Here is a 13626-nt window from a genome sequence, read left to right on the forward strand (position 1 = left end):
TTTTAGTTACAAGTAAGGTTGAGACAAACAAAAAGGAACATATAGGCAGGGGAAAAAACTGGCAAGGGGATATATTCCGGGAAGTGGGGGGTAAGAGCAGGGGAAGTAGACAGAGAGTGGAGGAGGAAAGAGGAGGGGAGGGTTAGAGACACGTCATGGCAAGAGGAGGGGGAGGGTGACAGGGACACAAACCGGTAGGCAAGTCAAAGCTGCGCCCAAAGTCCAGAAGCTGTGAACCCAGGGGGAGTGGTATCATTTCCCCATCTCAGTTGCAAGAGGCTCCCTAAGAGCAGTGGACTCTCTCAGAGGGGTCTCTGAAACTTCAAGGCCTACTTAACTGGATCCTTCTCCAAAAATGGGAAAGGGAGTGTTTGGCAAGGGGTGCCATACAATACCTCAATTGTGAGTGGCTCCCTTGGCACTGTGGACTCTCTTAGCGGGTATGCTGAGACTCCAGCGTATATATCTGGGATCTTTCCTCAACTATGGGAGAAGGAGTGCTTAGTCAAAGAGCACAAAAAGACAGGGGGCTAGGCGGTGAAGAGGGCAAGGGGAAAGATTCTTGTGAGAGGGGATAGGAGCAAGGAAGTAGACAAAGAATGAAAGAATGCTGAATAGCAACAGATAGATAGGAAACAAGGAAAAAGCAGAGTCACAGAAATACAATGGGGGGTGTGAGCAAGACAGGGAGATGGGGAGAAAAAACTGTGCCCAAAGTCCGGCTGGGTAGGTGACGGTCAGGGGATGAATCAAGGCCGATCTCCTCAATCGCTGAACAGAGCAGCTCCACCGGGCGTCAGACATAGTGCTCGGACTCCGCTGTCATGATGGGGATCTGGGCTGGGCACTGTCAGAGCTGTTCCTGGTCTTCGGTACGGGTGTTGAATGTTTTTTCAAGGTCATCTGCCCTCTCCCCAATGTCTGTTATCTCCTTTCTGATTTCCTTAATAAAAGTCTGGCCATCAGATTTAAGAGATCCAATTTCAGTTTTAATTTCCTGCAGAAATTGCGTCATAATAGGTCGGGTGAGAGGATCGTCGGGGCTTTCTGATGAGGACGCCATAGATGCAGAGGCAGTGGGACCAGCTTTGCTCCACAACGAGGTGACAGGATCCTCTTTTAGGGACAGTGTAGCCTCTTGCCTGCCTTGTTGCGTGGCATGGCCCTCCAGGCAGCATCGCTCCCAGAGAGGAGTTATGGAAGAGGGGTCCAACCAAGACTCTGCGTGCCCCAGAGCACAAAAGCAAGCCACTCACAAGAAAGATAAATAACACCCCCAGGATGAGCAGAAGACGCCTCCAAATAGGAGAAGTGGCTGAGTAGGCGTGAGGGGCGAGGCTACTACCCTACTAAGCGATGGTTGCAGAACCTGTAGCAAAGAAATGGGCGAGAGTAGGCAAAGGGCCCGTCGCTTCTTAGGGCCAAATCAACTTTTACCAGCCCCAGAACATCACTGACCTCAATCCGCAAGAACAAGGGGCCATATTAATGCATGGAGCAAGACCGCTCATAGGGGCCCATCTGAGTAGCAGTCCAAGTTGTGTGCTCTAGGCGATGAAGAAGATCGAGGGGAGGGAGGACGAGTCCAGCCCTCCTACACACCCCCACAAGAGGCTGCACCAGAGTCACGCATTCCCAGGTGTGCACAGTGCAGCCACTCCGCAAATGTAACAAGAGCCCAAAGCAACAGGTCGGGACCTCACTCACCAGGCAGCCAGATGAACCACAGCCCCGGAGCCTCCGAGGTCGCTGCGTCATGAGCAGGGATCCTAGCTTCGTAACATCATCAATGGACACAGTGCACCCTCGTCGGCCCGCAGCGTCGTGCAGGGAGGCCCCTCAGGGTCCCAGCAGCATGTAGAGCCGGCCGCGGAGAACTGCCAGCGAGTGTCGCGGCCGCTAGGGCCTCGGGGTGGTAGCCGTGGGCGCCGCTGGTGCCAATCACAAGATGGCGGCCTTGTTCTTCGCCCGGACCGGGCGCTGCAAACACGGTCCCCCAATTGCCAGTCGCAGGTCACCGGCCGCTCACCAGAAGAGCCCTCCACCACAGGCAGTGCGGGGGGAGGCTCCAGACCAGAGCGGGATGACCCAGGGGAGGCCCATGCTCACCCATCGCCCAGAATCCGTGCGGGTAGAAGAAACCCGCTCCAAAGCTGCGCTTTGCAGGGCCCGGTGCTTCCCACCCTCTTCCCGTCCTCTGACCGTCAATAGCGGTCCTTCGCTACTGGTCTCTGGCCCCAGTACTGGGCCCCGCTGCAACAGTAGGGCTGAGGGCACAGCCCGCGCGTTAATCTTCGAGCCCCGAGCCAATGACCTGCCCCGGCCCGCACTCAATCTCTGATCGCCACTGCGCAGCCTGTTTGTCGCCGTACCTCCACGCCGTCGCTACCTCCGTGCTCTGGTCGTCCCTCACAGAACTCTACAAATCAATATGGGCCACCACCTACGAGCTCCGGACCACAGCCCAAGCCGCGGCAATGCCCAAACTATGCTCCGCTTCGCCTGGGTGAGTCAGCTCCAGGCCGCCATTTTGGCTGCATTTTTGCGCCAGCAGCAGGTAAGGGTTCAGGGCTCCTCACAGCCGCTCAGGCGGTGACGCAATCACCGGGACCAGCTTCCCGGGGTCTCGGCTCCAACCGGGCAGATTTGGGACGTTCCCCGGTCTCCAGTTGTGCAGGAATTTTTGATGAAATAAAGAACTATGGTAATTTTTGTTACACTTTATCTTTGGTTCAATTGTACTTTTTATTTTTATTAAATCAACTGAATATAGTACACATGCTTGATCATGAATAACACCCATGTATCTGGTGTTATATTTTCCCTTTGTTTTGTGTAATATTTCAGCCTGTCTTCATAATACACAACACTATTATTTGTGGACTGAGTCTTTTACTCAGTTTGTAGTGGTAGTAGAACCTTTTCTGTTCTGGTCAGTCCATACCACCCATCAACCTCCAAATGACCTGAAAAGAACTACTTTTGCTTTGTGGTATGTTGCCAAAATGTGCTAGGTTCTGAGCACTGACTGATGTGCTTGGTTCTGAGAATGGACTGCCTTTCTGTGGTGTATTATGACTTGGTGCATCTGGATTTCAGGGCTTCCCTCTTCTTTAAGGCGGTGAGTCTTTGTTAAAAATCTCTTTAGTGCATTTGTTCCATTGCCTCTGCTGTATCATTTAGATTTTTATTGTTTTTGAAACATTAACTACATCCCAAACAGCTGCTGCTAATTCAATGTTGCCTACATTATGCCACATGCCGACCGTATCTAATCTTCCTGTACAACAATAATCTATCCCGAAGGTTGAGCAAAGTTATCCTCGTCAGGACCCTCTCCAAAATAATGTTTTGATGGGGCTACAGAGGCCTGTATTCGTCTTCCACAGTGCCTGTATGTTTTGCCTTCTAGATCTGTTGAGCCTGGTCTTTCTATGGATTTTGAATAAACTTGCTTCACCAATTAACATCTTTTATTTTCCGACAGTAGAAGACCTAGAGTCTCTCAGACTTCAAATATGTCCATGTTTTTTTGGGCACAGTACTGTATCTCACCTTCAATGTTTCATTCTTCTTTCAAAGTCAAATTCATTGATTTTACTTTCGGACTTCCCAATGTTATCGTGTTTCGATTAGAAGTACTTTTTTGTCAATACACTTGCACTGCTTTCTATTTCTCATCTTTGACTCCGAAATATTCAGCTATGACAGCTTATAGTCTTATGATGTTATGCCATCAATTAAATATTTAGAATGCATTTAGGCATATCTATGTTACAGAATTCAGATTTTTCAACAGCTCAATAAAGCAATTTTTGTTTTTACTAAGGCTCTTTGGCGGGTCAAACCATCTGAGCCTTTTTCCTTGGAAAAAAATATTTTTTTCATGGCTGGCTCTTTGGTCTCTGACATATCCGAACTCCACTTCTGTAAGAGAATGCAAGGAGCTAACATTGTTTCTTATAGTAATGCAGAAATTTAGGATTTAACAAAGAGTACCGTGCACTACTCTTAGATTTATGATTGAACAGTGGGCATAAATCATAAACACTCCACAATAGCCAAAAACGTTCCATGACAATTGCAACAGAAATTAAATTGTGTATTTGCCACAGATTAAAAAGCCAAAAACTCTTTGAAAACTCACAGTGACATCAGCCTGAGAAGTAATCATTCTACGTCCTGGACAATTAATGACCAAAGACTGTTTAAAAATGACAGATGTTCAAAAACAGTCAACATGGACGACTCTGATGTTGCTGTCTGCATCTTCCTCCGCATTCAATATTTGCTTTGTGGCAGGTACACTGTCTAAAGACTGATCTCAATACTGCAGCTCTCCCTCCAGTTCAGAACCCACTGCAGAAATAAAATGAAGATAGTAGATATGTACTGAGGCACAGTGGGCTTATGGTTGATAGGATAGTTAGTCATACTGGCCATGCCCATGGTCAACATCGCAAGAGAAAACTTTCAAAGAACATTTTCGTACCTAAGCATTATATTTTGGATAAGAGCCCAGAATGTTAATGTAGGAACAGCTCATACTGCAAAAACAAACTTGATTTAAAAAATCAAGCCCTAAACAATCCATTGCTGATGGATAGTAGCTTGCATTACTACTTGTCATCAATTAGAATCTAAACCCATTCCAGGGAAACCAAACGCACATTCTAATAGGGGAAAAGCAGTTACCACAGCATGACTTAGAAACGTCTCAATTGCTGACATCTGCAAAGCAGCAACATTGACGTGAGAAGACACATTTTCTGGACACTATAGCCTAGACTCAGACACTCAAGCAGATGCTAGATTGGTTCAGGAAACTCTCTGAAATCTGTTCCAGTGATATATTCCTGTACACTTGGGATGGGGTGGTCTAACTCTAGATTACAAATACTAATATTTTGCTGCTGCCCACAGCCCCTTTTTGGAACTTCAGTTAGCTTGCTACTCTATTCAAGCATTTATGACTAGCAATGAAGATTGTATGATGCAGAAGAAAAGGTTACTTACATGCAGTTGAGTTAGTCATCCAGCTAGGTAGGGTTGAGCACTGGAAACAATCATTACATTGCTTCCATACTGTATTTATTTATTTAAAAGGTTTTATATAGCGCTGGCTATACCCAGAGTTATCAGAGCGCTTTACATGGGTATCAGACAATAAATTGCAGGTTACAGCTTTACAAAGGTTACACAGTTATTAGAGCATGGCAATTTTAGTTACAAGTAAGGTTGAGACAAACAAAAAGGAGCATATAGGTAGGGGAAAAAGCTGGCAAGGGGAGATATTCCGGGGAGTAAGAGCAGGGGAAGTAGACAGAGAGTGGAGGAGGGAAAGAGGAGGGGAGGGTTAGAGACACGGCATGGCAAAAGGAGGGGGAGGGTGACAGGGACACAAACCGTGAGGCGAGTCAAAGCTGCGCCCAAAGTCTAGAAGCTGTGATCCCAGGGGGAGTTGTATTATTTCCCCATCTCTGTTGCGAGAGACTCCCTAAGCACAGTGGACTCGCTTTGTAAGGCAACTACCAGTACAGTGCTTCATGGGTAGGGAAAGCTCTTCGAATCTGATAGGGGCAGGATAACTTTTTCACAGGTTTCAATAAAGGCTTAATAGGCTGCAGGTTTTTATTCATGTTGTACACTTTCAATTCCTTTTTCAACTTAAGATGCGGCAATGCAGACCTGAAGTGGATTTTGTTTCACTCAAAGGCTATGCTTAAGAAAATAAACAATCATACTGGATGTGCCCCTAAACAGACTTAACAGATCAAAAAAAGGAAAAAGATACATACACTGTGAAAGACCCGGACAAGCACTTCAGCCCCATCAAAACATACTCTTGAAGAGGGAATTGATCAGGATGACATTGCTTAACCTCGGGTATATGTTACAGATATACAGGAAGATTAGATAAGGGTCAACCTGTGGCATAACATAGACCTCATTGTTGAACCATTTAATTAGGAATGGCTGTTTGGGACATATGTAGTTGATGTTTGAGAAACAAAAACCTAAATGACAATGTTGGGGCAATGGGAGAATTGGGACATATGGACATGGTCTATATATATATTCATGGACAAACTATATATGTAAAACAGTGCTCTGGGACCCTCTACCAGTGGTAAAGCAGATACTAGTGCCACACACCTAAATCTGTGACATGTTCATGCCAGTTTGCAAAAATGATTCAGTGTGAAGGGAAGAAATGCGTTACGTACCTGTAACTGCAGTTATCCAGTATTGGTATCGTTCATAGATTCACATGCCTGAATCATTCCCCGTCGTCGTGGTGGGAGTCCCCGGTATATAAAAAGAGTAATGTCATATAGACATACACATAGTAATAGGCCAGAGGCCTCTCATTAGTAACATATCCATGTCCTTTTGTAAAAACTTTGGCTAAGAGCCAATCAGCTATCACCACCCTCTAGAACCTTCCTGGAAGTAGCCCTAGTCCCTCAGATTTTCGGAGGCACAGTGCCAAGTAGTACCTACTGAGAGAACCAAGGTGAGCCCTTCCAGGGGAGGTGGGTGGGTTACATGTGAATCTGTGAAAGATACCAATACTGGATAACTGCAGTTACAGGTAAGTAACGCATTTCTTATCCAGTATTAGGGGTATCTTTCATAGATTCACATGCCTGAATCAGAGTAGCAAGCAATCACCAGCACATTTCGAAAGGTACAACATGTAAAATCACTCGATAATGACATATCAATTGTGAAATATAAAAAGTACCAAAATACCATTTAAAAGAGAAATGTGCAAGTAGACAGTAGGAAGGTGGGATGAAAGAGAGAAGGATGACCTCTAGTGAGATAGATGACGGAGCACAGCTTGTCCTACTGCTGCATCTTTCATAACTTCAGTATCCAAGCAGTAGTGCCTGGTGAACGTATGCAGCGTCTTGCATGTCGCGGCTCTGCATATGCCAATGACGGGTACTCCCGCAAAGAGCGCCATTGAGGTTGAGATAGCTCTAGTGGACCGAGCCCGAAACTTGGAATGCAGAGGATGTCCTGCTTGTTGATGGCAGAAAGCAATAGCTGCAGAGATCCAACGTGAAATGCTCTGCTTAGTCAATGGAAGACATTTTCTAGGTCTGCTAAAGGCAACAAAGAGTTGGTTGGATTTCCTAAATTGTTCTGTTCTGTGGATGTAGAACTTCAGACAACGTTTGAGGTCTAGAGAGTGGAGAGACCTCTCTGCTGTGGTAAGTGGATTTGGGAAGAAAATCCGCAAGACTATAGGTTGATTAAGGTGGAAGTTAGATGGGACCTTAGGAATGAACTTAGGGTTAGTCCTTAGAATCACTCTGTCCTGTTTGAACTGTAGGAAAGGGTCTTGAATGGAGAAGGCTTGGAGTTCACTCACTCGCCTTGCCGATGTAAGCGCTAGTGGGAGAGCAGTTTTCCAGGAAAGGTATTTGATGTCAGCTCTGTGAATTGGCTCGAAGGGATGTTTCATCAATTGAGCAAGCACAATGTTCAGCTGCCAGGTAGGTGGTAAAGTCCTCACCGGAGGGAACGTCCTGAACAGGCCTTTCAGAAATTGTTCAACAAGTCTGCTGGACCAGAGAAAAGCACCAGACGAGGAACGTCTGAAACGAGATATGGCCGCCAGGTGAACTTTTATTGAAGCATGGGCCAGCCCTGAGTTTGCCAAATTAAGATGGTAAGGCAGAATTTGTGCAGGTGACGAAGAAAAAGGGTGTATGTTGTTTGCTTTACACCATATACAGAACCTTTTCCATTTCAGGGAATACGTCTTGTTGGTACTGTCGGCCCGAGCCCGGGCTATGACCACTCTGCATTCCTGAGGAATGTCTAAGTTTTGGAATTCTCTAAACTCAGGAGTCAAGCTGATAATTTGAGAGATGCTGGATCCGGATGCTGGACTTGCACGTGGTTCATCGTGAGGAGAATTGGGCACGGTTTGAATGGGATCGGCAGTTCCAGCAAGAGGAAGCTCTGTAAACCAGTGTTGGCGCGGCCACGCTGGGGCTATCAAGATCAGGGTGCAATGATCCACCTTCAGTTTCTGGAGGACCATGGGAATTAGGGGAAATGGAGGAAATGCTTATGCAAAGACGTTGCACCATGCGATCGAAAATGCATTCCCTTGAGATCCCCTATGGGGATACCAGCTTGCGTAAAATTGGCAGTTTGCGTTGTGTTTGGTCGCGAACAGGTCCAGGTGAGGCCTGCCCCATCGGTAGAATATGGAGTTGAGAAGTTGTTGGTCTAACTCCCACTCGTGGCATACAGAACGTTGTCTGCTCAGTGAGACTGCCAGGATATTGTCCGTTCCTGGGACGTATTCTGCCCGAAGGGAAATGTTGTTTAGAAGTAGCCAGTTCCAAATCTTTTGAGATTCTTGAGACAACGTCAGAGAGCGAGTCCCCCCCCTTGCTTGTTTATATAGTGCATTGTGGTGGTGTTGTCTGTTCTCACAAGCACTGGGGAATCTTTGATCCGTGGCAGGAAAGCTCGAAGCGCCAGGTAAACTGCTCTTAACTCGAGAAGGTTTATGTGCAGTTGTCTCTCTACAGGTGACCACTGCCCGTTGATCTTGAGTTCCTGACGGACCGCACCCCATCCTTCTAAGGACGCATCTGTGGTTATCACATGTGGCGAAACTGGAAGTAGGAAAGGTAGACCCTGCATAAGATTCTGTGGGCGAATCCACCAGTGTAGAGCTTGGACCATGGGAGGAGTCACTCGGATTACATCGTCGAATGATCCTGTACATTGGATCCATTGAGCGGATAGCGCCTCCTGAAGGGGACCCATATGAAGGCGGCAGTGTGGAACTAACAGGATGTTCGAGGACATCATCCCTAGCAGGGACTTGTACAGGCGCACCGTGATGGTCTTTTTGGCTTATATCCGGGCGGCCAAAGACATCAGCTTGGATTGACGTTCCTGTGAAGGGAATGCCTTCTTCTGAGCTGAATCTAGGACAGCGCCTAGGAAAGTGAGACGCCGGGAAGGCTGAAGGACAGATTTCTCTTGATTGAGAGTGAGTCCCAGGTCATTGAAAAGATGAAGACAGGCGTTGGAGGACTTGGTCACGCCTGCGAAAGTAGGTGCCTTGACGAGCCAGTCGTCTACGTACGGGAAGACTTGGTGATGTTGTTGCCGGAGGTACCCGGCTACTGGAGACAGGCATTTTGTAAAAATGCGTGGTGCCGACTTCAGGCTGAAGGGCAATACCCGAAAGTGGTAGTGTTTGCCAGCCACAGCGAACCTGAGGTATTGCTTGTGGTTCCTGTAGATCGGTATATGAAAGTAAGCGTCTTAAAGGTCTATAGACACCATGACGTCGTTCACATTGAGGAGTTGCAGTACCTCCTGGATGGACACCATACGGAATGACAGTTTTTTGAGGTATTTGTTGAGATCTCTTAAATCCAATATAGGTCTCCATTTTTTCTCCTTCTTTCGAATTAAGAAGAATCGGGATTAGAACCCCTTGCCCTTCTGACCACGGGGGACTCTTTCTATCGCTTCTTTCTGGAGCATTAGTGAGAGCTCCAATTGCAGCAGGTGTAGATTCTTTTGTAGCATTGGGCGTGGAGGATTTTGAGACGGAGTTTCCACGAACTCCAGAGAGTGTCCGAATTGAACAGGTTGGAGGACCCACCGATCCGTTGTAATCTGTCTCCAATTTTGTAGGAAGGATGAAATTCTTCCTCCAACTTTGCAAGGCGGAGAAGAAGCAGAGACCTGTGGCAGAGAGAAGTCATTGTCTTCTGGCTGTGTCCTTCTTTCCTCCTCGACCACGAAAGGAAGACTTATTGTAGGACAACTGTTGTTGTTGTTGTCTCTGTTGATACTGGGGTTTGTACTGCTGATTTGAGCTGTACGAGGATCTGTACCCTTGAAAATCACCTCTTGTTGATTGACCTCTCCCTCTGGAGCCCCGAAAGGGAGGATTTTTATACTGGAGGGTACCCAGTGCCTTTGCTGTATCAGTATCTTTTTTGATACCTTGAAGCATTTCATCAATGTGTGGTCCAAACAGAAGTTGGCCATCATACGGCATGTCTAGCACTTTAGTCTGCACTTCAGGACGGAAAGACGTTGCTTTGAGCCAACCTTGTCGCCTCAGGACCGCAGCTCCCGCTAGCTGGCGGAACCCCGTGGATGCGATCTCCATCGCAATATCAATCATCTCAGAGGCTGAACGTTCGCCTTCTAAGAGAATCTTTTTTGCTTCTTCCTTCTCTTCCTCCGACAGTGATCCCAAATATGGGGCGATATCAGCCCACATTTGACGGTTATAGCGTCCTAACAGTGCCATAGAGTTTGAAGCACGCACTGTTAGTGCTGACATAGAAGAAAACCGCTTTCCGATGTTGTCGAGTTTTCGGCCTTCTTTATCTGGTGGCGCAGTCAGCGCAGAGATGGATTTTTAGATTTGCGCTGCGCTGCATGAGTAATGACCGAGTCCGGCTTGGGATGGACAGTGAGGCAAGCTGGAGCCGTGTTTGGAGCCCTATATTTTTTGTCCAGTCTGGGCAGAACTGGGGGCAAAGATGAAGGGTTTTGCATGATTTTAACCCCTTGATCCCAAATGTATTCAATGATAGGAATGGACCGTACAGTCTTTTTGAATGGTTCCTTAAAATCGTAAAGGAAGCAGTCCTGTTGTTCTGTAGTCATTTTAATTTTAAAACGCAACGCCGCCCTTTCCAAGATATTATGGAATCCTCCAATGTCTTCCGGGGGCGAGTCCGCTTGCGTTGGTACAGGGGATGCTGGAAATGGAATGACGTAGTCATCCCATTCGTCATGTGAGTCCTGGAGTTCCCCTTCCTCTTGCTGTTGCTCTTCTTCTTCTCCATCATCTGAGGATGGTGGAGGACGCGAAGGAGCAGGATCTGGCTGAAGCACTAGAGGTGGAGGCCGAGGTCTAGGTGGAGGTGACACTACTGGCGGTGGAGGAGAAGTGGAGGGAAACCGTTGTTTGTAGTCCGCAATCAAGAATTGCAGATCTGTCACTATGGAAGCGGGAAGACACACACACCATAGGTCGTGGAGGAGGAGGAGGCTGGTATTCCTCCTGGCATTCCACTTCGTCCTGTTCCTGGTCTTCACACTCTGAACTTTCATGATATTTTACGTGCAGTTGTGATGGGCTGGTTGATGTTTGGAGCATAGAGCCCTCATCAGAGTCTTCAGTGTCCAGTAGATGAGCAGGTGGTAGTGCCTGGACTCTGCTCGGGGAGGTAAATTCCGGCGTCAGACTACGCTTAGTAACCTTAAAGTGTGTGTATGTATACTTCAAGGTCGGAGACTCTATCGTCGTCGAGCTCGTTGACGGGGTGGTCGTCGACGGAGGAACGTCGACAGTCAATCCAGATGCCGTCGTCGTCGATGTCGTCGACGGTGATTTCTTCGTCGACGGCTCGTCGACGTTGGTGTCGACGTCGATGGTCTCGTCGACGACTTCGTCGACGATATAGTTGTCGACGTCGATGCAGCCTTTGTCGTCGATAAGGTTGTCGTCGTCGACGACGATGGAGCTATCGTCGACGACGACGATTTTGACTTCGTCGACGTTGAAGAGCTCGTCGACGGAGGCGTCGTCGACGATTTCTTGATCATAATGATAGAAGAAACAGACCTACCCGTCGACGACGAGGATGTAGTGGATGTCGACGTGGATGACAAGGAGGACGCCAACGACGTGGAGATAGTTGCTGTCGACGTTGTCACAGGCAGAGCCGAAGACGTTGTGAAAGCTCTCTTGAAGGTAGGAGTAGAATCCTGAAGATAAACCTTCACAGCCACGGCCTTTGAATGAACCTTTTGAAGACTTGGGCGTCTTCTTTTGAGGTGGCTCCAAAGATGGTCCTGGGGATGTCATTCTAGGCCTTTTAGGAGAGGAATGTGCACTCCTGATGGAACACTCACTCTCACCTGAAGAGACTGCTTGGTCCTTATCTTTCAGTCTCGGAAAGCCATATCAACAGGCGTCCCTCTCTGTCTTTGAGAGTTTTAGCAGAAAAAGTGCAGCAGACTTTACAATCCTTAGCGGAGTGGTCTGGGTAGAGACAATAAAGGCAGTCCTCATGCCTGTCATCTACGTAAAGCCTCTTTTTGCCACAAGAGGCACAAGGTCTAAAAAGCCCCTTCTTTGGAGTGTGAGCCATGGTGAACTGAAAAACCCCTCACAGAGAATAAATTCTGAGAGAAAATTTGTGGAAAAATTTAGAAATACAGGAAAGCTGAGCAGAGCTCAGTGGAGACTCCCTTAGCACGACGTGCGGTAGAAACTCTGAGGGACTAGGGCACCTTCCAGGAAGGTTCTAGAGGGTGTTGATAGCTGATTGTCTCTTAGCCAAAGTTTGGTCCTTTTTTACAAAAGGACATGGATATGTTACTAATGAGAGGCCTCTGGCCTATTACTATGTATATGTCTATATGACATTACTCTTTTTATATACCGGGGGCTCCCACCCCGACGACGGGGAATGATTCAGGCATGTGAATCTATGAAAGATACTGCTAATACTGGATAACCGGTCTACTCAGGTGTGGCTGCCATACGTGTAAGTATCATATCTCCAACAGCAACTGCATTATGAATAAGTCAACATACCAATGCTGATAGTTCCTGACAATCCGTTCCTGACAATCCTGACTGAAAGGTAATTGCATATCAAAAAAGATAAAACAGGATGCTTAGAACATAGGCTCTATAAGAAATAGGTTTGCCCATCAGTCCCTGAGAAATGGAATCCACACCTGCTGCATTTCATGACATCTTTGACCTAAAGCATAGACAAGAAACCATGAAGACATGAAGTCAGTAAATGAAGTAAAGTTCTGGCTGCCAGAAAGCAGAAAAAAGAAATTGTGTGTGGTAGTGTGTGCTGTGCAAAGATGTTCTGTTCTCACAAGATCAGAGAAATGGCTGAAGACCGACTGACAAGTTGTGTGGGTGAATGGGAAAAAGCACAGACAAAGTTTTAGGTGCACATGGACTTTTGTAAATTATATATTCTGTCATATGATACATAAAAGTGCTGTGATTTCCGTACCTTACCTGGTAAGATAGAAAAGTATTTATTTTTACACTCATTTTAATGAGACATTATGTGACAATAAAAGCCTTAGTGTAATACTGCCTAGGACAACATACGCAGGAAATAGAGTCATAAATGTAATCATTTACAGATGGTCAAATTATTATTCTGATCAGGCAAGCTGTTTAATAGTAATGCTATCTGCACAGTCACAATGTGTGTATATTCTCTCAGAAATAGATTTTGTCAACTTTTCAACTCACAGACCCTTAGAGGCATAACACAAAGTAAGATTCAGCACACAGTGCGGAAAAGCTTTTGTACAGCATGGAGGAGGAAGGGAGGCACGTATGAATATAGTACTGCTTACTGCTTTGGCAGCTCTCAACCTCCTGGCACTACAATGGGCACACTGCAGCTTTAAATCCGAGGAACTACTCAGGGTGCCATCAGTTAACAAAAGTTGCACCAAAAATGTGATTCTAATCGGATTAATATTCTTTGATGGTTTTTAATGAATTCACTTTGCTTTTTGTCTCTTATTTATAATGTTTATTATGTATATCTTTGGTGATATTTT

The 13626-nt window shown here is 46.5% G+C and overlaps 1 protein-coding gene across 5 annotated transcripts in view; it reads right to left on the reverse strand.

The window, feature by feature from the left end:
* PARP11 (poly(ADP-ribose) polymerase family member 11) overlaps positions 1-13626 on the reverse strand; it is a 307432-nt gene that overhangs the window by 65270 nt on the left and 228536 nt on the right. The window lies entirely within an intron of this gene.

Source organism: Lissotriton helveticus, chromosome 1_1 (assembly GCF_964261635.1).
Source record: "Lissotriton helveticus chromosome 1_1, aLisHel1.1, whole genome shotgun sequence".
NCBI lineage: Eukaryota > Metazoa > Chordata > Amphibia > Caudata > Salamandridae > Lissotriton > Lissotriton helveticus.